Genomic DNA, 24937 nt, shown 5'->3' with positions numbered 1-24937 from the left:
GCTATATAGAGATCTTTTAGTTTTTTATTACCTTCATTTCCAAATATCTTTCTCTATTTCTTTCCGAAAGGCCTTCCTTTATAACAGAGAATTTAAAAAAGGAAATGAGCAATTTATCCAAAATAACCCATATATCAACTCATTCTTACAGTATATCCATATATACTGTGAGTGTGTGTGTATGTGTGTATCTCACAATTGTCTCTGTCTGGAATAGTTTTCCAGCTTGTAAAAATGGAAAAAGAGGGAAAAAAGATAACCTGCTGAAAGATTGTTTTATTTTTTCCCTACTAGTTTTCCAAGGTGTTCAATCATTGAGTAACTAAAGTGGTTGACAGACAGAAGTCTGTATGTAGCATGACATCGTTAGTCTAGGACTCAAATGATGGTTCTGTGATGAGTGCGACAAATGGTCTGGTGATGAGCAAAACTGAGTTGGCTCTCACATACAGATTTCAACTTCCTGACTGAAAAGGTCTAAGTGCCCCACAGGGACTTAGTGGCCTACAAGAACAAACTGAGTCACTCTTGGACTCCTCTGGCCAAGGTTGGGCTCATGCTTACTTGGTCTCTACGCCCTAATTCCATGTTGACCATTCTGTGATATTTATTAAAGGTGGGGATACAGAGTGCAGCATGTTTTGGAAATGAAGGAACTAAAGTTCTGAGTATTTTTGAATTAAACATGATTAAGTGGTGCCACTCAAAAGTAGTTGTTTGTTCACTCACTTATTTCCTTGTAAAGATGTTTTCTCCTCAATTCTTATTAATGGAGAGTCCACTTCAAAACAAGAGTTTCAGTAAGTTTTTGCAGCTTTGCCAAAATACAGACCACAAAACCCCTTTCAATGGGACAGAACTTTTTTGCCATCACCGCAAGAATGAATCATTACAACAACCTGGGTTTCCATAACTTCACTAGAGGATTAATGATTGGTTCCCCATAGGACTAGAACTACATTTTGTTTCTCAGAGGAACTTACACCATCATGGAATTACAGTTGGAAGTAAATTCAGTGACCATCTAACTTAACCTATTCCCCCTAAAACAATTCCCACTATAACAGTCTCAACAAAAGGTCACCCAGCTTTTTCTCAAAAACCTCCAGTGAGGGGAAACTTACTTACTTCCCCTAATTAGCTTATGAATAACGCAAGCTAAGTTGAAAGACTAAGCAGTTATCAGGACAATGCAAGAAAATAAATTATTTCTTCACAAGATGAGCCTCGTGAGGACTTCAGAAGTAAATGTTTTTTAGAAGATGGTGATAGCTGGTGTTCTTTGTGCAAATTTTTCCTCTTAGAGTCACAAAAAGTTTATTCTTCAGTACCTCAGTTCTTAGACTACAGTAATCCGGTCCCATTTTTCTCCCCTGTTGACCAACTTCCTTTACCTATTAAGGAGGAATGCATGGCATTACTAGAGACAGTCACCATAGAAGGGACAAATGGTAAATAAAATTTTTTTGTGTGGAAAAAACAACAAAACTCCCCATAATGGCATTTAACTTGCATTTAAAAATCACTATATATAATTTATAAACTATGTCATGACTGCATTCTGTGTATCCTGTCTTTTAGATAGATAGATAGATAGATAGATAGATAGATAGATAGATAGATAGATAGATAGATAGATAGATGGACAGACAGATAGATTCACCCCATTGTGATAATCCAATATCACCCACACTTTACAATAAGTACTTTAGGCCATGCACTTCAAAGGTTATTACATTCATCAAATTCCCATCTTAGGGTCATAGATTTAGAACTCCCCAAAAGGCCAGTTAGTTCAATGTCCTCATTTTGTAGATCAAGCAACTAAAATACAAAGAGGTTATGTGACTTGTTCAAAGTCACAGAGGAAGGGGCAGCTAGGCAGCACAGTGGATAAAGCACCAGCCCTGAACTCAGGAGGACCTGAGTTCAAATCCGACCTTAGACACTTAACACTTACTAGCTGTGTGACCCTGGGCAAGTCACTTAACCCCAATTGCCCCGCAAAAAAGAAAAAAGTCACAGAGGAGTAATAGGTTCTAAGCTCAGGTCCTCTGGCTTCAAAGTCAAGACTCTTTCAATGGTACCCCACTGGCTCCCTTGTACTTCAGTGTAAATTATTATCTTCATTGCTTTCCTTAATTTCTCAGTTTTTGCTTTTTTGTTGTCTGCTTTGTTAATGAAATTTTAAGAGCAGAGCAATATTTTGGGTCATCAATGTCTAGATTGCATAGATTCTTTTGCAAAAGAAAAAATATTTGATTTACATTCTGACTTTGGAATAAGGTTTGTTTGGCCAACCACCTCTCTGTTGAAGCAGAAAACCAAACTGCTGTCATTTTCTTGGTACAATATTCTAATAGTCAAATGCTGAGGTGTATTTGAGTCAGTGTTGAGGGGGCAACTAGATGGCACAGTAGATAAAACACCAGTTCTGGATCCAGGAGGACCTCAGTTGAAATGCAGCCTCAGACACTAGCTGTGTGGCCCCGCGCAAGTCACTCAACCCTTATTGCCCCACCAAAAACACAACAAAACAAAACAAAACAAAAAGTCAGTGTTGTCAGCTAAGACATACCAAAAACCAGGAAGTTAGAAAAAATAGTATCACATTTCTTTTTGCATTTTTTTTCTTTTTCCTTTTTTTCCTTTTGCAGGCAATGAGGGTTAAGTGACTTGCCCAGGGTCACACAGCTAGTGTTAAGTGTCTGAGGCCAGATTTGAACTCAGGTCCTTCTGAATCCAGGGCTGGTGCTTTATCCACTGCTTCACCTAGCTGCCCCCGCAGTATCACATTTCTAAGTCAATTCTGTGGCTTTAAATTACTTGGTTCAGTGGTTTGTTATATTAAAGACCTTCCCAAAATTTCTCTTTTTCTCTCTAATTATTCTGCATTTATGCTAACTCTTTATGTATGTGGAAGATGTCTCATATCAATGTTGGATCCCAAATTTCTAGACAAAATATTCCATACAATTCAACTTCTATTGTTTTCATAATGCACAAGGCAATATGTTAACAGTGGATATAAAAAATGATAAATGCCCTTCCATCAAGTAGTTTACATTTCCTAGTGGTGAATACAGAAATTTATGATGGCATATAGCAAATGGTTATATATCTATATACATTTGTCTCTCATTTACTCCATTTGTATAACTCTGAATTCATTGTTATTAATATGAAAAAGAATTAATTTCTCTGGTATTTGTATGCTATATAATGTTCATTTTTGTGTTTGTGGAGCTCACTTTCCTCCATTTTGGGTTGAGAACAAGCATGACAGATCTCCTGAGAATGGTAGTGTTCTTCTGAAAAATCTACAAAATTTCTAAAAACTGAAGGTCCTCCTGACTCCTGATTAACATCACTAACATTTACTGTAAATTGTTCACACACTCACCCTTGTGAAAAATCTAGTTGCTAATGAAACCTTTGAAAGTTTGTTGTGTTTTTTAGAAATTCTTATTGAACAAAGAAACAGAAGGAACAGATTTAAAATTGGCTTTTGCTACTGCAGCTTTCACTGAGAATACCCTGTGATTTTCAGTGGATTTTATGTGATAACAGATTTTATTTCACAGGTGTCTGTATAATAGTTTCTTAAGTACACATATTCGGTGGTTGGACAAACTATTTCAGCTTTAGCTCTTTGCTAGAAACCTGTTGACAGGTATTAGAATAGGGGGCAGCTAGGTAGCATAGTGGATAAAACACTGGCTCTGGATTCAGAAGGACCTGAGTTCAAATCCCACCTCAGACACTTGATACTTACTAGTTATGTGACCCTAGGCAAGCCACTTAATCCTCATTGCCCCACAAAGAAAAAAAAAAACATACAATAAAACTGTATCCTCACTTAAGAGTATATAAAACAAAGGATGAAAGACAGGTATTAGAATAAAAAAATACTCAAAGTAAAATTTCTTCATATGTGATTTCTTATCCGCCTTTGTTCTTTTAAATTCCTTCTTAGAACTCATTAGATTGTTTCATGAATTTGTTTTCCAGATTAAGCTGCTTCTTTTGTCATGGTCTTTTTCTATTTATTCTTGTATTTAACATTTTTTCATATTAATCTGTCTGATTTAAATAAGTTTCTCAGGACAAGTATTTTTATATGTTAAAAAGCCCCCACTAAACATAGTTGTTTATTGTTATTATTATTATTAATTGTTATTATTATTACAACTCCTTTTGCGATATGAGTTTACATTAAAATTTGAAAATTTAATGTATGAAATATTGCAGGTTTTCACCCTGCAGGTTAGAATTTTTAGTGCTATGAATGATAAGCAACAAAAACTCATGTAAACTTAGAGTCCAAATGGGGTGCTAGAGCAGTTCATGAACACTTCAAAACCTGCCACTTAAAAAGAAATCTTCTATGGGGGAGCTACGTGGCGCAGTGGATGGAGCACCGGCCCTGGATTCAGGAGTACATGAGTTCAAACCCAGCCTCAGACACTTAACACTTACTAGCTGTGTGACCCTGGGCAAGTCACTTAACCCCAATTGCCTCAGTTAAAAAAAAAAGAAATAAAAAGAAATCTTCTAGTTATTTCTAAATCCATTAGCTAATTTTCTTGAATCAAACATCGCATAATTCATATTTATAACTCCAGACAAATTAATGATTCCTAAATCCAACAAGAACCATATAGATATGGCCTAACTAACATTCCTTATAAATATGTAGTGGAAGTGATGAAGAGGTTTAAGGGATTATATCTGGTATATAAAGTGCCTGAAGAACTATGGACAGAGGTTTGCAATAGTGTACAGGAGGCAAAAAAAAAAATTCAAAAGAAAAAGAGCAAGAAAGCAAAATGGCAATGGCTGTTCGGTGAGGCTTTAGAAATACCTGAGAAAAGAAGGAAAGGGAAAGGGAAAGATATACCCAAGTGAATGCAGAATTCCAAAGAATAGCAGGGAGAGTGAAGAAGGTTTTCTTAAATGAGCAATACAAAAAAAAAAAAATAGAAGAAAACAATAGAATGGGAAAGACAAATACTAAGCTAAGGAGTGTGTATTTTTTATCCCAGTGAAAATGGGAGCCCTTGAAGATTTCTTAGTAGGAAAAAATATATATTTCTTGGTAGGGGCAGTGATTTAATGAAGCCTATGATAAAAGTTGTCTAAGTTCTTATTATTACCTTGTATCTTCCCAGTTGTTTTTGCCTTAAAAAGCAAGAACATATATTGGAAACAACACTGCGCAATGATTCAGGAGATAATAAGTCCAGTCTCTGCTCTGCTAATAACTAGCTATGTGACTTTGGATGTCACAACTTCTCTGGGTCTCAACTATTTCATTAACACAAGTGTGTACTTTAAGGATCAGAGTATTCTGGTGATAATTCAAAATGATCTTGCCTTCTCAGCATTCTCTCTTCTTTGTCACCCCTTAAGCATTTTTCTGTATCTCTAGCAAATATTTTCTGTTTTTGTAAGACTAGGGAGTGAAAGTAGTCTGGAGGAAGTGACTAATCCACCATCTTGCTGGTCACGTGACCTGGAAGCTCTCTGAAAAATGAAGAGATTGGAATAGAAAATTTTCTAAGGTCATTTCCAGCTTTGACATCTATGTTTTCTTGATTATAATTACATGAGGCAGGGGATAAAAAAGGAAAATGTGAATTGTAAAGAACAAAATTCTCCATATAAATAGAATCTCAATGAATTTCTCTTGGTGATGATGACAGAATTTCGAATGCAAATACCAAAAGCTGTTCACTCAATGTTTCTTATGTAGCAAAGGAGTGTAGGACTCACATATGAAGAGAAGGTGCCCACATGTATCTCCTGTCCTCGTATTGCTTAAAGGGAGGCAGAATAGACATCTCTAACCTCTTTTCCTCTGACCGTTCTCCAAGGAAGATTCTCATCCCTGCCAGGAGAGAAAGTAGGTAATTTGTCTCCTTAGAGAGAAGAGGATACCAGGCTATAATTGTTTCGATTGCTCCTTTAAGTATTGTTAGTGTAGGGAATATGATTGAGTTGAAGCTAGTTTCTAATTCTTTTGTTATTTTGGGGAGAAAGGATGCCAAGCTCTATATCCAAGGCTTTATCCCTTTTTCATCAAATACCAATTCCACAATGAACACACACAGTGAATAGCAAAGAAACACCTTTATCCAAATCATAGTAAAACTGAAATCAGAGAAGATATACATAGGCAAGTTTGGAAGTCTCTACCACAGGTCAAGCACAGATAGACCATATGAACTTTTAGAGTGATGTACCTAAATTTGCACATCTCATATTTCTTTTTAGCTATTGCTATTCTGCTTTGCTCATAAAGCCCAGCACCTTCTTTGATGAAGGAACTCCATGCTGGGTGATCTTTTGCCAGTGTTTCCCATCTCACACAATTGATTCCAAAGTTCTTCAGAGATACCTTGAGAGTATCCTTGTATTGCTTTTTCTGACCATCATGTGAGTGCCTGGCTTGTGTGAGTTCTCCATAAACAGTCTTTTAGGCAAACATAAGTTTGGTACTTGAAAAAATGGCTAGTCCATCAGAGTTGCACTCTCTGTATTAGTTTGAATGTTTGGCAGTTCTTCCTAGAATCCTTTCCTTCAGCAATCTAAAGTCATGTTGTTCTCTCCTACCTTCTCTCTCCATACTGAAATCCAGGAAGCCCAAAGCAATTTGAAGCTTGAGGAGTCCTACAGAAGACTGGTTCTACAAAAGTCCCAAAGGGGACCAGGCCTGAAGAGTCCTGAAGGGGAATTGGCAAGGGCCAGAGCTTTCTCACCTCCCTCTAACTCTCCTCTGCCCCTCACATAGCCTGTAAGGAGAGAGTCCCATACCAATGAGCTTTGGGACAGGGGTTACACATAACTCTTCATTTAAGAAAATAAGGAAAGTTGCTTTTCTTCTATCTATCTATCACCAATTACCTACCTATTTATTTTATTAAAATACAAGGTCATTGAGGATAGGGACAAGCTCACTTTTATGATTGTATTTCAGCACTCTCTAATTGTTCTATACAGTAGCCTAGAAAACTACCATTCACTGGGTACAACTACCAGAAAGGTTAGGTAGCTGGTGCTTTTTGAGGGATGTCTCTTTTGTAGGAGCACCTATTATAAGTTAGAGAAGTAACTTTGTGTAGTAGAGAGAGTGTTGTACCCAGAGGCCAAAGAATTCAAAGACTACCTCGAACACCTGCTAGACCACTGGTCAAGTCACTCAAACTACTCTGAGCCTTATTTTCCTTATCTATAAATGGGGCACCAAAATATATTATTAGGTTCAATGATATATATTTATATGTGACATATGTGTGTGCATATATGGATATATGAGTATATGCATTTATATAGAGTATATGTGTATATTCATATCTGTATAAGTAGATATAAGTCTATATATATGCACATATGTATAAATAGCTTTACAAACCATAAATCACTATGTAAACATAAGCCACTATTATTTCTTTTGTCCTTTGACTATTTGATTGTCAAAGAAATCCATAGTTTGATAGCCCCTAGCAATGCTTTGAAATTATAAGAGAAATAATTTTAGCTCACTACCCTCTTTAAAAAAAGTCATGCTAGGGGCAGCTAGATGGTGCAGTGGATAGAGCACCGGCCCTGGAGTCAGGAGTACCTGAGTTCAAATCCGGCCTCAGACACTTAACACTTACTAGCTGTGTGACCCTGGGCAAGTCACTTAACCCCAATTGCCTCACTTAAAAAAAAATCATACTATTGAGCAAGAGCAGGAAACACTGTCTACTAAGAATGTTTTCTATTAACTTTTTTATTTCTAGATACCAGAAAAGTGACTTTTAAAAAGTCATTGTGTGGAATTGGAAGCATAGTACCAATCAAACTTGAGATAGTTGCAATGGTCATTAAAAATAAGTTATAGGGGCAGCTAGATGGCTCAGTGGTTAGAGCACCGGCCCTGAATTCAGAAGGACATGAGTTCAAATCCAACCTCAGACACTTGACACTTACTAGATGTGTGATCCTGGGCAAGTCACTTAACCCTCATTGCCCCCTCCCCCCACACACACAAGTTAGAATTCAGCTTCTCAAGCAGCACATAATTGGTAAGGGAAAGAATCCTTTTATCCACAAGGTTTTGTTTTCCTATTGATCACTAGTCTTCCAGTTGAGAGAAGAATGAATTCCCCATACTTACACACTCCAGACAACTCCAATTTGGAGACAGGAAACTGACGTATATATTTATCTTGCTTTTCATTTGCTTTCTTGATAACTTTATATGAAGACCTCAATAAGTGACCTTATTAACATGCAATGCTAACCTCTATCCCCTTCCCTCACTTTTAGCAATCCTGTTTCTTTTGAATAAGGTATATTCACCTAGAGTCATCTTCCAGCCATAGGTTTCATCTTACCAAATGTCAATGATATCTGTGATGTCAAATATGCTCCCTTGCATTAGGACCTCTAGCTCATTGTACTTCTTGTATACTCTGGAATTAATGGATTGTGACATCTTGAGCAAAGATTCAACCTCCAGGCATTCACTATAAAAAGTGTGTTGGGGGGAGAGGGGGAGCCATAAGTATTTATATAATGCCTATTATGTGGCAGGCACTATACTAAGTGCTTTACAAATATTATCTCATTTGGTCCTCAAAACAACCTTGTAAATTATAGGTGTTGTTTTATGGTTGAGGAAACCAAGGCAAACAGAGGTTAGATGATTTGCTCATTGTCCAACAGCTAGTAAGTATTTGAGTCCAGATTTGAACTCAGGTATTCCTGACTCCAGGCCCAGCACTCTATCCACTGTGCTACCTATCTGCCTAAAAAAAAAATCAATCCATCAATCAATAAACATTTATTAAGCACCAGTTACTATGTGCCAAACACTCTGTCAAGCACTGAGGACACAAAAAGAGGCAAAAGACAGTTACTGTCTAAGTGTACATTATGCTTCTGATCAGAAATGTTGGAACCTTAAATCAGGGGAAAAATATGCATATTTGAAATCCTATTCAAAAGTAACTTTTTCCTCAATTTAAAATCATTATTAGAAATTTGAACAAAATCAATATCTACTTTTCACAGTCCCTCTTGTGCTGAAAACATGTCAAATCCATGTTTTTTACTCTCTCTTTCCTATCTCTACCTTGGCCACCACCTTTCTGCCTGAAGATTACTCTGGAACAGTCAAGAAAATGTTGCAGAGAACGGCTAGACTTGCCAATGTTATTTCAAATCAACATTCAGCAAGCTCTCTCTGAGTTTTGTCCATTTATTCTAAAAGAATAGGGAAGAAAGAAGTAAGATGTAGCCAAACTTTTAATGAAAGTTCCAAGTTTAGGACAGTGATTTGTGTAAGTTCCCCATGGTTAGGAATAGTGATTATGCAGTAAATGTGTATCTGGTGGATATCCATTTGTATCTGGTAGAAGCAACCAAGGAGGCCAGGGGGCAGGGGGTGGTGGGGGATGGCCTCAAATTGAAAATTGGAGGGTGCCATTTGTTCAATAAAACCATGGAGCTCAACAAGGGTGTAACATCAAGTTCTGGGTCTACAAGCAAACATTTTAGAGAGGACTCTTTTAAGATAGCTAAACAAACAAATCTCCAAGACTAAGGGGCCCACTCCTCATGCAGTGTTGTTTCAGTAGCATCTGTGCTTGGACAACTTAACTGTTTATTTTCTTCAGTGTAAAAGATGTAGGCAATTTAGATAATTTATTTCCCACTGAACAAACTGCTGTTTTACACAATGGAAAATATGGAAGCACTTAGCTCATTGCTAGGCACATAATTTGTGTTTAATAAATGCTTGTTATTATTATTGTTGTTGATGATGATGATAATTATGGCAGCATAAATAGGTTTTGGGAATAAACACATGGAAGAAGAAATTACCAGACTTTATAAACTGAAAAGTAATGCTTATGGGTCCATAGTGAGTCAAAGACTTTGCCTCTTGTTATCTTATATTCAAAATTTTCAGCAAGTATAAGAAAACCCTAGGGGAAGGGCTTTCAAAGACATGGCTTCCATTGCTATAGTTCATACTACTAGCTTCCTAATTTCCCTGACTATCCTCTCTCCTCTCCTCCCCTCCCCTCCTCCTCTTCCCTCCCCTTCCCTCTCCTTCAGTCCTATCTTCTCTCTTCTCCTCTTCTCCTCTCCTCTCTCCCCACCTCGTATCTTCTCTCCTCTCCTCTCCCTCAACCCTAATCATTTTTCAGATCTCAAATCAAGTTCCATCTCCTCTGCTGTCTTCTCCACCTAAATTGTAAACATTCCCCACCCAGGACTTGACATAGCCCTTGCTCATTAAATGACATAGCATCTGTTCAAAGGATTTAGAGTCAGGAAAAATTGAATTTGAAATCTACCTCCAATTTCTAGTAGCCATGTGACCATGGGTAAGTCATTTAATAATAATAGTAGCTAGAAAGTTTTACAAGGTATTCCAGAAAACTTAGTGCAATTTTAAGCAAGTAAAACCCAAAATTGCACTACAAATTTTGGGACACCCTGTATTATCTCATTTTGTCCTCACAACAATATAATGAACTAGGTGTTGTTTTACTGCATATTACATATGGGGAAATTGAGATCTAGAAATGTTTAACGACTTGCCCAAGGAAATACACTCAGTGTCTGAGGTTGGATTCAAAGCCAAATCTTCTTGACTTCACCATGGATTTAACATGCTGCCATGCCATCCACTTATATTCTCTGAGTGTCAGATTTTTTTAATAGTTTCCGTTTATTTTTTATTTTATTTATTATTATTATTTTATTTATTATTTGGGGGGAATGGGGGTTAAGTGACTTGCCCAGGGTCACACAGCTAGGAAGTATCAAGTGTCTGAGGCCAGATTTGAACTCAGGTCCTCCTGAATCCAGGGCTGGTGCTTTATCTACTGTGCCACCTAGCTGGCCCAGATTCTTTGTTTTAAAAATAAGCATAATAATGCCTTCAGTACCTGCCATTGTGGTTGCCATATACTCAACCACAGTGAGGCATGGAAAGTGCTTTGCAGAATTAAATATGACATAGAAATGGCAGGTACCATGATCATTCTTGGTCGATTGGCTTAGGAAATCTAAGTCACAAATACATGAAGCTAAAAAGGAATTTCTAATGTTGCATCTAGTCATCCTCTAGATGGAAAGCTAGTGTTCTGGACAGTGTCATTAGAAGCAGTTTTAGTATCCTGACTTCAAGACCATATCTAGGCAGGATGAAGGAAAAGGGACATCCAACCCAAACCTACTCAACTCAACCCAACTCAAGATCATCATTTGAAGGCAACCAAGTGGTATAATAGATATAATTCTAAGGTTGGAATCAGAAAGATCTGAGTTCAAATTCTGCCCTAGACACTAGCTGCCTGACCCTGGACAAATCATTTAAACTTTCTCTCCCCCTCAGTTTCTTAATTTATAAAATGAGAATAATATTAACATAGTACCTGTCTTAGAGTGTTATTTTAAGGATCAAATGAGATAATATATGTAAAGTGCTTTGCAAATTTTTAAGCACTGTGTAAAATATTAGGTAGCTCAATGGGGCAGTGGATAAAGTGCCAGAGCTGGAGTCGAGAAGACCCAAGTTCAAATCTGCCCTTAGACACTTACTATCCATATGACCCTGCGTAAGTCACTTAAACCCCCTATTTCCCTCAATTTCCTCATCTGTAAAATGGGGATAACAATAGTACCTACCTCCCAGTGTTGTGACAATCAAATGAAATAATAATTGTAAAGCACAATATAATAATAGTAAGATGGTAATGGGATTTGCAAAGTCATTGGTCCTTATTGGGAAGAAAAAAAATACTCCACAAAGAGCCCAAAGCCCTATAAACTATGCAAATGATGGTCACTAAAATTTCTTGACTTTAAATCTTTAGGAAATAAATATATTTAGACTATTCTAGTAGGGGTGTGCCCACCTTGGGAGAGCTAAAGCAGATCCAAAGGAACTGAGTAACTTAGACAGTGGGAGAATTGGGATCTGTGAATTGAAATGGTCTTGTTAAAGGTCTTATATTTTATTGATTTTATATTAAACAACTGATTTCAATCAACAAAATATTGAATTCATTCCAGCCAGTCCCCTCAGGGAAGATAGTATTTTTGTTCTAAAAACACTTCTCACTAACCTTTTTACCTTTACTCATATGGGGTTCCCCCAGATGTGAATTTAATGGTTTCAACCTTGAATATTATCAAACTCATAAAGCATGAAACCTACCCTACTGGAGGCAGTCTTCATAATTTAACTGGTTAAGCTGCCTGGGGCTCTTGGGGTCCAGCAGTGTACCTGCCTGAAAAATCAGATAGTTAGCGGTGCTGTTTCTCCAACTTCCAGGAGAACCACAAATTGACCTCCAAGTCCAGTCCCTTATCCATCTCAGGGGCAGGCATTAGGAAAGAAGAAATTATGACATAAAACAAAGACTATATTATTTGGTCCATGTGTTATGGTTTACTCCATTTTATTCTCTGAACAAAAGATTGTCTGCCTTCAGCTTCTCCAGGCTTTTAAAATCCCTTTCATAGTCTGTTCAGCCAATTTAATGAGGACCACTTGAGAAACATAAGAGAATGACATCATTCTGCTCATGGCTCTCTCTTTTTCTACCTCATCAGGGTATAGCTTACATTGAACAGGACAATAAGGATATGCTCTCTTCAGGTTTATGAAGCACACATGTAAAGGCTTGTTTCAAAACACTGACCAAGCAACTTATGTTGTAACCCCATCCCCACCCCACCCCCATCCCTCAGAATTGAGTTGAATCTTTCTGTAGCTTCTACTTTTTTGATGCCACAAGATGGTTCCAAGTAGAGGATGCAATTTTGATCGCAATTTATTCAAATACCTGTGAACCAAATGAAATGGGTTTAACAGCCCTGAGAAAACACAGAGTGATCAAAAAAGGCTCCTTTCCTTGGAAACTAGCTGACATCACAGAAGTGTTCAAGTTACAAGGGTCTTCTTTCACTGCCGACAAAGGAAAGCAGTACAGATGGTTCCAATAGTTCCATACATTTATTTCCTAGGGTAGAAAATTATGAAGCACTCTGACCTGACAGACTTCCAGGTGATCCAAACCATTTAAAGCAACTGGAAGCTCTTTAGAAAGGAAATATCCAAGCCATATTGATTGCATTTATGTATAACTTTCTAATAAGACAAGATTAGTATTATCCCTTTGGATACATTTCCCCCTTCCCACCCACCAAAAAAAAAATTCTCATCTATTTAGCTGATATGGTTGTCATCTAAAAACCACAATTGTTTTGAGTTTGAAGACATGGTTGCCAACATGAGACCTAGCGAAGATCAAATGGGATACCATTTGTAAAACATTAAAGTGCTATATGAATGCTAGAATGCTAGCTATTATTGTCATTGTTATTATCATTACTAGAGTACTAGTATTACTACTACTACTAGTAGTAGTGCTAGTAGTAGTATTACTAGTATAATACTAGTATAATACTAGTACTAATAGTAGTAGTAGTAGCAGCAGCAGCAGCAGCAGCAGCAGCAGAATAGTAGTACTATTCTAAATACATAGAATCATAACAATTTGGAGCTGAAAGGAACCTTAGAGATCACCTAATCCAGCTTTCCCATTTTATAGACAAGAAAACAGGCTGGGAAAAATTAGATGTCTTTTGCAAGGTCATCAAGACAATTTCAGAGCCAGGACTAGTAACAGGAGAAGGAGAAGTAGAAGGAGGAGGAGTACACTAATATTTTGACCAGACTGGCCATGTTTCTGACACTCGTAATGTTTTCCTGTTTATAAAATGGGAAAACTGAATTAGGTGATCTCTAGATTTCCTTCCAGCCCCAAATTGTTATGATTCTAAGGATGTCAAACCAAGGCAAAGCTCTTCCCAGGAGGCATTATACCTCTAACTAACTGACTGGTCTTGCAGTCACTTAAGTAATAGACAGGGTGTTTTGGAGAAACCCTCCCATGTGAATCCTATAATAGATGTGCAATGGAGGGCATTGCAAATGATCTTCTTTAAGAGTTTTCCTGGCTCCTGGTAGATGTATTCTACTACTGAGGTGTTCCTCACAAAGGGCAGCATGATGATGACAGCCTCTGTCATGTTGGCTGTGCTGCTTTCCCTAAAAGGAAGGAAAGCCATCTCTGAGACTTCATAAGTTTAGGCTGCTAAGGCTCCAGCTGTTGATGCACCTTCCCAGTCACCTAAGGCATAAAAGGTTATACACGTGAGTGAGTATCCTTTGGAGTCAACAGATGTCCCACAGCTATGGGAATCACCACATAACCTTTTGACCAGATACATTTCCATGGGAGGTCCATATCTCCCTATGCATTTGATTTATATCCTTTTCATACTATGACTATAAACCTCCTTTTGTTAATTGTTAGGGAGTTAAGAGGGACAGCTAGGTGACACAATAGAGTGCCATGCCTGGGGTCAGGAGGACCCGAGTTCAAATCCAGCCTCAGATACTTATCAGCTATGTGACCCTGGACAAGTCACTTAACCCTGTTTGCTTCAGTTTCCTTATCTGTAAAATGAGCTGGAGAAGGAAATGGCAAAACAATCTATTACCTTTGGGGTCATGAGAAGTCATACATGATTGAAATGACTGAATAAGAAGGTTGACAAGCATTTCATTTTGATCTAGTCCTGAACCTAGAGCATTAAATCAGCATGGATGAGGCCCAATCTCTAACAGTGGTATATGCTTGACTTGGAATCAGAAACTCAGGTCTAAACTACAACTCAGACATTTGCCATTTGGCAATTATTTCACTTATCAGAACCCAGGTATTCTCATCTGTAAAGTGGGAATAGAAATATCTCTATTAACTATCCTCTACTGCCTATCTACCTCACAGAACTGTTGTGAGGGAAGTATGTAAAGCTCTACATAAATGAATTGCTAATGTTATTCTCTACAAGGTGACATTCTTGCACTCACCTTTACTGTTATTTCACAGTCCATTCATATTTCATTCGAATGTTTTTAAAACACATGCATGTGTGTTTTTAAAACACATGCATTTGTGTTTTTAAAACACAGAGTCCCAAAAGTTTTAGCGTGACTTTGAACTATTAAGCCTTTAATCTACACTAAAATTTTTGAGGCACCCTCTATCTGCTATATATGGATACACATGTATATGATTGCTATATAAAACATGATTTATGTTAAATACACACACATGCATATAGTTCTAATCTGTATCTTAGATGCAAAATATAATTCCTTCTTTCCATAATTTTTTTTGTAACCCCCAAACCTTTATTGTTTTACAATCACTTATGCCTTGAATTAATAGGGGTTGTGTTCAAACGGCTCAGGCTCCTTATTATGATTTGCACAAATTGTGCTTCTCTAGATGGGTCCAGTTAATGCTTCAGCTGATCCCAGAGCCCTTTTTCTTTGGCTTCCTTCTTCTGATCATCTCTCTTCATACATTTGAGAAAGCTATCTCTGTTATCAGATGGCCTAATATGTTCAGTATCCACATTGATCCTTTTGGCTAGAATTGTACCTGTAGCCTGTTTCTTTGCAATGTCTACAGCATGCTCAGTAATATAATAGACCCGTCCAGTCTTGCCATGGTATCATTTATGGGGCATTCCCTGCTGAGCTGTCCCCCTACCCTTGACATCTACCATGTTACTTTTCTTGTTGAATTGCCTGTACAGAGCCAAAGGGACAATATCATGTTTGAGAAAGGCCAAGAACAGAGATGTCAAACTCACAACCCTCTATGGCATTAGAATGGGGCTCAAACCTGCTTGAAAATGTAATTGGGAAATGTTTAACAAAATAAATTAAAATATGACAGGGATATTGTTGATTTGTAGTTTTCTAAGTCAAGATATGACCTGCAAAGGTCCCTCTTTATTTGTATTTTACACCACTGACCCAGAGAATGTCCACTGAGTTCCTGTCCTCTTGTATGAGTCATTTTGGCAAATCACTTGAGCCTCTTTCCTTTAACTGAACAAGCTACCTTGGAAAGGAGACAAGAGACTGTGAGGTTGAGGAGGCTAGAAATTCCCCTGCAAGGTCTATGTCGTAATTTTTTAATGGCTAGAAGACCCCGGAGAATCTCTAAAATAATGGGGCAGTAATAGAATGAACACAAATAATATCATTACATAATGCTAGGCTTTCTGTTTTCATTCAAAATAAATAGTTCTAACATACTTATTTTTATAAATATGTAAAATAGGGAGTTAAAAACCTGTTTGTTTAATGAGATGACCAAACCAGGATAAAACGAAGTTGTCAATAATGGTGGAAATTGTCATGTATTGTTGGAAGGACAAAAAAAAAAATTGATCAGTGATTTTGATCCAGAAAGACTATTTAAAGAAAACATGAATGTGGAAGTCTGGTGTAAACAAGTCTAGTGTAAACAAGCTATGAGACTCTCTCCCCACTGATGGAAATGAATGCCTTGTGCCTTCATGAGGGGTGGGGAAGAGTTGGCAGAAGTAGGAGAGAGGAGGGGTGTGATTTCCTTAGTCTCTATGCTTTCTTTGGATCTCTTGAGCCTCTTGAGGCTCTGCAGTCACTTTGGACACTTCTGGCTTCTAGTTTGGAGAAAGAAGGTGAACAATGTCAAACCCACTTCAGGTTGCTGAAGAGAGAAAACACTCTGGGAAGTTGTCAACATGAAAAGAGATGAAAGTCTCTATTATGTACCCAAACCCAGCTTATTACACTAGAGAATTGGGAAAGTTCTTCTTTGGGTAAAATCTGGTGTTCTCGTTCTCTCGTTTTCTCTCTTTCTCTCTCTCTCTCTCTCTCTCAGAGTCATCTCTCTCCTAATGGAAGAGCTCCTTCACTGTGTATCATCATATATTCTTGTATGTATACTTTCTCTGATTTTTCTTTGGCTATTGACTTGGATAAATGGGCTTCTTTGCTAATTGCTGTTGTTGTTGTTATTGGTGGTGGTGGTGGTGTGTGTGTGTGTGTGAGTGTGTGTGAGTGTGTGTGAGTGTGTGTGAGTGTGTGTGAGTGTGTGTGAGTGTGTGTGTGTGTTCTCATTGTGGAAGCAGCATTTGGTGGGAAGAAAATCAAGTCTTGAGTATAGAGGTCTTCCTTTCCCCATCAATAACTAGTGATGGTTTACCTTGCATCTGAAAACTACATCACCTAGACTACTAATTTTGAAGGGAGGAGATAGATATAATTTTAACCCACATTATCCCTCTCTATGAGGAAAATAGAATGGCCAAGCTTCTGGCCCCAACCTCCTGCTTCTTCTTGTGGCATGAAATAAAGTCTCCCTGGGAGAAGGGTGAAAGAAAAAGAGGATAAGGATATGTCTATTCTGTCTCCTTCAAGCCACACAAGCTACAAGTGGGGGACTAAAGATTTACTACACCCAATACCTATGAGACCTTGGGCAAGTCACTCAATATCTCTCTCAGTCTCAGTTTTCTTGTTATAAAAATGGTGATGATACTATTACACTATCTACCTTAGAGAGTTGTGCTGTAGAAGGTCTATTAGGAACTTATGGAGATTCTATATGGATATCTAGTTAGCTAACTATTCATAGGTGATATAAATGTAGATATACAAGGTATTGAAAAAGTTTAAAACTTTAATCTTTCTTAAAGCTTAAAGTTGTGCTAAGCTATTAAAGCCTGAAGCTGCACTAAGATTTTGGAAATACCCTGTATAGATATGGATCTCCACACCTGCGATTTTCTCAATGTGAGGAACTGCCAGCATAGAAACTGTCTCTACTGTTAACTAATCAATAGCATATCTATACCTTTTAGTCTTAGAGAGATGACTGAACACTCAAAGGCAAGTGACTTGTCCAGAGTCACACAGCTAGTATTTGTCAAAGTAGGGATTTTGATCCAATGCTTTCTGACTCCAAGGAGGGCTTCTATCCACTAAGTTAGACAATCCTTTTAAAATGTCATAAAAAGGGGCAGCTAGATGGTGCAGTGGATAAAGCACCGGCCCTGGATTCAGGAGTACCCGAGTTCAAATCTGGCCTCAGACACTTAACAATTACTAGCTGTGTGACCCTGGGCAAGTCACTTAACTCCAATTGCCCCACAAAAAAAATGTCATAAAAAGCAGAATGGTAGTGGTGGTGGTTGTCATTTTTAGAGGCTACATGGAATGGTATTGGAGTCAAGAAGGCACCCCACCTCCAATACCCATATTGGTTGTATTTCCCTGGGTAAATCATTTAGCCTCTTAGTGCTCTAGGAAACTGTTCAGTACTATATATTGCAGAAAAGGCGTCCACTTGCATTGGCCAGGGAAATTTTCTCACACAAGAGCTCTCTACTTCAATGAATTTAGAGTTCAAGTCCCTATCCCTATCATTATCACAATAGTCCAATCATAGCAAAAGCCAGTTTGCCTGTCAAAGACAACCAAGAAGAGCACTAGCATTTGAGGACAGAATTTCATGGATACCTGAAAAGGAGAAGAGAGTATGAGTTCATGATGGGAAGAATGTTGATGAAAGTTCACTTTTCCCTTGAGAAACATAAGGCAGTCAAAGGTTTCAATTATCTATCTTCACTTCAGCTGAATGTTCAAACTCGAGCTCATGAAAAGAAACACTGATTTGACATAGTCCCCTCAGAGCATTTTACTACCCACAGGTCAAGTCAATGCTACCCACGTCCTTTTCATTTAGCACAGGTTACATTCACCAGTCATGTACAGAGGGAGAAAAATCGTATTGTGTGGCCCATGATGAAAACCAGAAGTAAGAGGGGGAGAAGGTCATTGAGCAGGACACAAAGCCTCCCTTTCTATTTCTAAAAGAAAATGATAGTGGGACATTGTTGGCAGCACAAGAGAGTGAAAAGAGCCCTATACTCAGAGACAGAATACCCAATATCTTTTCTAAAAGGTGTCATTTGCTTGCTGAGACCCCCCAGTTTCCACTTCTGTGAAGCGAGAAGTTTGTCTTAGTAGATCTCCAAGGCTCCATCCAGTCCTAAATATTCTATGGTTGCCATTCTAAACTAGTGTTCTCTCCCATGAAGGGAAAAGCTAATTACTTTCTTTTTTAAAGTATCCATTTCTTTTAAGAGGGCTCATGCAGGATTGCAACCTGTATCATTGGAGGAACTCCATTAATGAGAGAAAAAAATCTACTACATGATTGAACTAGATGCTTTCTCTCCTATCCCACTGTCTCCAGGCTTCTACCCACCTCTTTCTTGCTTTTTTCTCAGCACTTACTTAGTTGTAGTCAAAGGTTTATATTTGTCCTTTAGACAGATACAATCTGGGCCACCAGGGGACAAACTATCCTCATGTCATGGCTGGTGAAAGATTTTTCATAGCTGGTAAATCCTTACCAAGGCTGTCATATGTGATGAATGCATTTTACTCATTGCGCTCGCTTGCGCACTCTCTCTCTCTCTCTCTCTCATTTGGTGGGGCAATGAGGATTAAGTGACTTGCCCAGGGTCAGACAGCTAGTAAGTGTCAAGTGTCTGAGGCCAGATTTGAATTCAGGTCCTCCTGAATCCAGGGCCGGTGCTTTATCCACTGCACCACCTAGCTGCCCTCGCTTTCTCTTTTTAAATATTAATCTGTTTTAAAAGGGGCATTGACTAGTCTTCAGGATTTGGAAATTCACTTCTTACCTCACCATTAACTAGTGATGTGTTAAATGGGATATTTTGGATGGCAATTATAATAAGGCAAAAACAGGTGATGAGAGGCAGAAAGAGAAAAGAAAATATAGAAAATCAGAAGGATGGCCACAGAAGGGAGCCATTTGGATGTCCTTAGAAGAAACTGCAAAAAGATCGAGTCAACAATATAGACCACAATTCATCCATGCCTGCCCAGCCTGTGAGATGTTCCTATCTAGTATGTTTTCAGTCATGTCTTCTCAAAAGTTCACACTGGGGGTCCACCCAACAGGCTAGAGACCTTGCTCTCTCTCTCTCCCTATATCTCAAGAGTGTGGAGTCGTTTTATCATCCACTGGTCACCTCTTGTTCTCACCACTTGGCTAGCCTAGCTTATCTTTTGTCATCCAATTTCTCGATGGCATGCTTTGGTCCTACTCTTCCTGAGAGTGCCTCATTGGTCATATGTTGCAGTTTACTCACAGCTACCATGTACCTCTTCACTGCCTTTGGCATGATGCTCTTCCTTAGGTCTTCAGAAGCAGTGGTAGCCTAGGTCTTGCTGCCCTACAGTAACACCAGTAACCCAACAATCTAAAGAGTTGTAAATGAGTTGACTGATAAAAAGCAAAGGCAGTTTTGTATTTAGCCACCAAAGGAATGCACTGATTCACAACATTTGCTTGTTTGATCCTTTGTACATAAAAAGGATTTTTAAAAAATACTTAAATTCACCAAGTCAACATCCAAATTAAATATGAAAACCTGGCAAATTTGCTCTCCTTTATGAATTTGGGGATTTATTTATCTTAGTTTTAAATCAGTCACCCAGAGAAAGGACTTGGTATACTTCTATTTGAGCCTTTACCTTTAAAGGCTGTTCAGTACAAAACTTTCAAAACCACTTTCTACCAGAGACATAATACTGTCCATAACAGCATTGTGTTGATTTTTTTCCAACCAACATATACCCCTTGCCAAGAACCACACACTAGGAAAAACACAACTCCCTGACACATCACTGGATAATTATTTTTAATGTTCCACATAATATGGAAAAGAAACAATGTCTTCCCTGTGACTGAACACATATGTGGATGAAATGGGTAATACTCTTAATGGACCAGCATTGAGCTCAAACTATTGACTAACTCACACTTGAATGAAGCCCAATTCACTGCAGAGAAGGACCCCCAAAGCTGGCTGGTGAGGGAAAGAGAACAAAAAAACAACCCTGGCCTCTTTTTTCCCTCTCCCTAAGACTGCCACCCCTCTCCCCATTCCCTGACACCCTGTGCTCTTAATTCCACTCCCATGTGTACACACAGAGTGAGGGAAGCTCATCTGGCTCTGGGCTTGTAATCTGACCTGTTTTGTTAGTAATCAGGAGAACTGTGAGAAGGGGGACGTGCCTGTTGGAGGGAACACTCTCTCTAAAACATGAAGCCTTCCTAATCTCAGAAGCTGAAGGATACTAATCAATGTCAACTGAGGAATCTCTATGAGGTGAGGGGGGAAGTAAGTACTTAATTATTTTGTACTCATAGTTCTCCCCTGGGGAACCATCCACCACACATCTGGAAGAATTAGGGCTAAACCATGTCTGGTGTCTTCCAATGTTCAACACACACTACACTTTTCCATACTTGACTCATCTCTAAATCAGGTTGTCTCCTTTAGCTGAAGTTAACATATTACTTTCTTCCTTCTCAGTTTGCCTCTTGCAAGAGACCAAGAGAAACTCTCAAGTTGTCTCAGACTATATAGCATATAAAGTGAATAGGTCAATGAGTATCCATCTCTTAGCATTAGTGCTCTGTTGGTATGTGCATACATGTGTGTTCAGGGAGACACCAAGAAAATATATATATGTTCATTTGTTTAGATTCATATATTTGTCTTTTCTCCAAAGAGTTGAGTATGGTTCAGTGGAAAGATCAATAGATATGGAACCAGAGAACCTGAGTTCATATTCCAGTTCTAACACTTACTGCCTGTGTGGCCTTGAACAAATAAATCCCTTTACCTCTTTAGACCTTACTTTTCCTATTTTTAAAATTAAGGAGTTGGTACCCTAGAGAGAACTCAACAGAAAATCATCCTGGCTGAGGTCACCCTATGCTATTCAACCCATGTGTCCTAGAAATCTTACCTTATCAAGACTAAATAGAGTAATGTTTTATTATCAAGAAAGGGCCTGGGAATCCTGTACAATTGACCTATGTGACTCCAACTCTCTCACACTCAGGAATCATTAAACAGAGTTCAATTTGTGATCTTTAAAAAAATAAATAAAATTAAGTATTTGGAGCAAATGACTTCTAAGGTCCCTTTCAACTTTAAATCTCTGCTCCTATGACAATTCTAATGATGAATTGTTACAAGGGAGTTTTAAGAGCTAGTTCCCTTCTCATCATTAGAAATTTTCATTTTCTTCCTCCTAACCTCTAAGTTCAAAGTGTCCCCTAAGTTTCTGTGATTATCCTGCGCGCGCTTTCTTTCTCTCTCTCTCTCTCTCTCTCTCTCTCTCTCTCTCTCTATATATATATATATATATATATATATATAGACATATATATAGACTTTCCCTTGATAATCTTACCCATTTGCACCATTTCAACTATCACTTCTATGCCAATGATTCCCAAATCTATGAACTCCAGTCCCACATTTCCAACTTTTTGTTGATATCTCAGCATAGGTTTCATAAGCACTACATGTGAAAATTAAATTCATCATCTTCCCCACAAAATTCAGCCCTCTTTCCACCTTTACTACTTCTATGGATGGCACTATTATCCTACCATTTGCCCAGACTGGAAATTTTTACTGGTAGCTTTCCATGTGGGAGGCAAAGGAGAAATTGTCAGGCCCATCTAGGTCTCTAACATTCATCTCCTCATCTCCACTCAAATTGTCAACAACTCACCTCAAAAATTTATCTACCTCTTTTCTAGGCTAGTATTATATTATTGTAAATAGTCTTCTGCTTTCAAACTTTGTCCTTTCTAACCCAGCTTTCAAATAGCTACAACAGTGATCTTCCTAATGCATACCACTCCTTTGCTCAGAAAAATTAGTGGCTCTCCCTATTGCCTATAGAATAGACCTTGGCATTGACATAAGACTCTCTTAAAAGGGTGAAAGAAGAGGTAGTCCATGATCCATCCTTATTCTGTTTTGTTTTGGTTTTTGTGGGGCAATGAGGGTTAAGTGACTTGCCCAGGTTCACACAGCTAGTGTCAAGTGTCTGAGGCCAGATTTGAACTCAGGTCCTCCTGAATCCAGGGCCGGTGCTTTATGCGCTGTACCACCTATGATCCATCCTTGTGTTATAGAAAGAGTTGCTGAGAGCTTGGAACCAAAGAGATCCTAGAACATCTAGCTTCTGGCTTCAAGAGAGCATGCAGTTCCAGGTTTTCTTCAGGGAGAGGGAACTAGAGGGAAAGAAAGATTCTGGGAAGAAATCAAAATGTAGAAGAGCTAGTGTTTCAAGATACCCCTATTCTCAGTTTATCATATAAGTTACTTTGAGGAATTTCCCCTTGAATATGATCAGGGACACTGTGTCTTTTAAATTGTTGTGCTAAACTGTTTTATAAATTAATTGCTATTTATAGATTAATGGCTATTGCACCCATTAGGGAAGTAAGCATTTATTATTCATTAATATCATATATACCAGCAAAGAATTTACTATGTATGGGGCAGTTAGATGGCACAGTGGCTAAAGCACTGGCCCTGGATTCAGGAGGAACTAAGTTCAAATCTGGCCTCAGACACTTGACACTTACTAGCTGTGTGACCCTGGGCAAGTCACTTAACCCTCATTGCCCTACCAAAAAGAAAAAAATTGACTATGTAGCAGTTAGCATAAGCAGAAGAAAAGCCCCAGACCCATTTTGTCTCTCAGAGAGACAGCACATGGTCTCAAGGAGAGTTCAGAAGCCCTACAAAACCTACACTCTCCTTAGAGGAAGAGAGCATACACCAGGTAACAGCATTGCAAGCCAAGGGAGTAGGTCCAGAAAGCCAAGAGAGAGCAAGTCTCCAGTGGTCAAGGCTTTTTACCCTCTTTTGATAGAGGTAGGTCATTGATCAAAGCTAATTGGTCAGCATGATTCAATTCCATTGCTTGACATGACCTGAGGGTGGTCCAAATTAAAATGAACTCTATGAATGACAAAATAGACAAGACCCTCCCTGGATGACCCTCCCTGAAGGGCAAAGCCAGAGTCCAGTATCTAGATGTGGTTTAACCCCATCAGTTGACTGAGCTAGACAAAAGAATTAATCTCTATTCCTTTTGTTCCCTTGGGTTTGTGCCAGTCAAGATTTGCTGGAGTTCAAGAATTAGACTTTCTGGAGTATGGGAATGAAAGGATTGAAACTGATCTCTGGGTCCCCCCAAAAAATTAATTATCAATAATTATTTTCTCACAACCTTTTCATTGATCTGAAATATCTCAATCCCAGTAGAAAAGCTCAGTCTGTCTACATATCGTCTAATGTATTCTCATCTATATAACTTTGTTGATTTCTCCTTGTTTTTGCTTTGGATAAATGGGTTTATTCACTATTTGCTTTGTATGACAGACTTTGTACAATTGGCATTTGGAAGGAAGGGAGTCATGCCTTTGGATACAGCTTAGAATAAAGCACCTTACCCATTAAGAGATAGCAATCAGAAGAATGGTTTGAAACTAAAACATATTTCCCCATGACCCACAATCTTTAAAGGAATGGGGCAGATAAATATAATTATAGCCTGGGATACCCTTCCTTAGAATACCAGAGTAGAGAGCCTCCTGGCCCCAAACTCTTGCTGCCCACTTGGTAGGAAATAAAGTCTCCCTTGGAAAAGAGTAGGTATAGGGGGCTCTAGTGAGCCACATATATGTAGACCCACGTGGATATACATAACATACATAAGAAACATTTATACCTTGCAAATATAAAACTGCTTAGCTCAGCATTCAAATCTCTCTACTATATAACTCCAGCTTAACCTCAGTAGTTTATCTTCAATTTTATTCCTTTCAAAAAAAATGTTCAATACTCCCATGATCCATATACCCCACTCCACAACTTTACCAAAGGTATCTGAGAATTCCCAGGGGAGAATTTCACCAAGCTTGGAAATGTTTAACACCCTGTCCTTTCCATTATTTTGATTAATATAAAACCAAGCATTGGATGCTCCCCACCTAGGTAACTGAGTAAGTTGAACTAAGGTCTTAATGGATGATGAGGGCTTAAAATCACCCCTACTAGACAATATTTGCATCAGAACAGCTTTCTTTGATGCCAC

The sequence above is a fragment of the Dromiciops gliroides genome, chromosome 1 (genome assembly GCF_019393635.1).
Source record: "Dromiciops gliroides isolate mDroGli1 chromosome 1, mDroGli1.pri, whole genome shotgun sequence".
NCBI lineage: Eukaryota > Metazoa > Chordata > Mammalia > Microbiotheria > Microbiotheriidae > Dromiciops > Dromiciops gliroides.
The sequence above is the reverse complement of the archived record's forward strand: the minus strand, read 5'-3'. Positions refer to the sequence as shown.